A 2,167-nucleotide genomic window follows, 5' to 3' on the forward strand; every position below is an offset into this window, starting at 1 on the left:
GGAGCTGTCTGTCTCTTGAAGAAGGGCTCTGTGTGGCTTTGTTTTTTAAAACATAGATGGTAACATCCTACAACTCGAATCTTTTACTTCATGATGTGTCTTAGATTTCTTTCTATCCTAGTACTTAGAGAGTCACCCCGTTCATTTAAAATCCTGCATAATATTCCATAGTATGGTGCATCACAGTTTATTTAATAATTCCCTAATTTCTAGGTATTTAGATTATGTGCAATTTTCTTGTTACATGCATTGCTGCTATGAACATCCTTGTATAAGCTTGTTTGTGAACATGTGCAAATATTTCTGTAGAATAAATACCTAGAAATGGAATTATTAGCATGAAAATCATGTAGATATGACATTTTAATTGTTCTCCAAAAAGTTGTCCAAGAGCCAGCCATGTTGTGGTGGTTAAGGCGACTGGATCTCACATGGCTAACTGTGTATTTCACGGCCCAGCCCCGGTGACTTGAGAAACAGGCTGGATGTGTGTGAGCATTGCCCGTAATCCTGAGGAGAGGATAGACAAGAAGAGATTATGGTATGGCCATCCCCCCAGGGAGTGATTGCTCACCTTCCTCTCTCTTTTTCTATGTCTCTTCAGTGAGTGCACATGCCTTATCCAAAAACTGGAAAATAAAAGTTGTGCCAACTTAAAGTCTAGTCAACAGAATATGAGAGCATTCATTGCCTTGTGTCTTTCCACCCCAGGGTATTCCGCACCTTATTGCTGAAGTGATGGGTGAATAAAAGGAGTCCCATCTGAATTTGAATTTTTCTGGTTACTCATGAATTTAAATACCTTTAGATGTTTATTAAACATATGTGTTTCTTCCATGAACTTACTGTCCTTTGTCCATTTTACTGTTGAATTGTTTTGTAATTTTCTTATTGATTTGCAGAAACATATACATGATTTTGGAAAAAAAAAACCCTCACATTGAAAACAATTAGCAGGCATTTTTCGTGACAATTTGTGTGTCATATCACTAGTTCAATGAACGTTTACTGAAATAAAATTCCTAACAGTCATAGTAATCTAAAAAGAAGTATGACCACTTCAAAATAGGTTGCTCTCTTATTGGTAAAGAAAAAAAAATACTAGAATCAGGCACTTGAGTTTTTTAAATTTTTGCTTTTCTTAATTATTATCTATATAGTTTATATTTGCCATGATAATATTTTATTTGGAGACTTCATAACTTGTAAGAAAAATGAAACTCATTTTAAAAAATACTAGTTTCTTTATGAGTGTGGAGAAGATTGGTAGGGTGAGGGCCAAGAGTGGAGAAAAACTTTTGGCTGCAGAGAAGATACCTTTTGAATTTTGAGCTATGTGAATATATATTATGTATTTTTCAGAAATAAATTGGAATTTAAAAATTAATTCTGGGGATCTACAGATGGTGTAATGGTTACATCACTGGACTCAACTGCAGTTTGAGTCATGGACCTGACAGCTTAAAACTCACACGTGTGTGTGCGTGTATGTCCTAAATCCCAAAAGGAGAATAGAGGAGAAAGGTGGTGTGGCCATCCCCCATGTGGGGGCAGGGTGATTTCTCGCTTTCTGTCTCTCTATCTCTCTCTGTCTCTTTGGCAAGCACACATGGCAAAAAACCTCTCTAAAAATAATTAATTCTGAAAACATGAATTTGGAAATGTATACACTATACTACAAGTCTAGGAAAGTTTGAAGACTTGCAAATCAGCTTGAGATTTTGGTTTTTTGTTTTTTGAGAGATTTTTGCTATAGGGTGTATGCATTTGCCAGAGAGACACAGAGAGACAGAGAGATAGAAAGTGAAAAATCACCCCCTGAGAGGATACCCACGCAGCAATCTCTTCTTGTCCATTTTCCTCTTGACATTTTTTTTCTTTTTTTATTAACTTTTAAAAAATTATTATCATCATAATCTTCTTTATATTACATTGGGTTACATATAATTTTACAGTGTATTACATTGCTTTTTCAAAAGGGAATGCCATGCGGGAACCAGCAGTTAGCGTAATGGCTATGTCTCTGGACTCCCACGTAGTCGACTGCGGTTCGTGTCCTGGACCCGGTGGCTTAAAACTCACGCCGGGCACGTGTGCGTGCGTGCCCAAGATCCCGAGAGGAGAATGGAGGAGAAGGGATTGCGGCGTGACCATCCCCCCTGGGGGG

This window comes from Tupaia chinensis, unplaced genomic scaffold (genome assembly GCF_000334495.1).
Source record: "Tupaia chinensis unplaced genomic scaffold, TupChi_1.0 Scaffold144275_1, whole genome shotgun sequence".
NCBI lineage: Eukaryota > Metazoa > Chordata > Mammalia > Scandentia > Tupaiidae > Tupaia > Tupaia belangeri.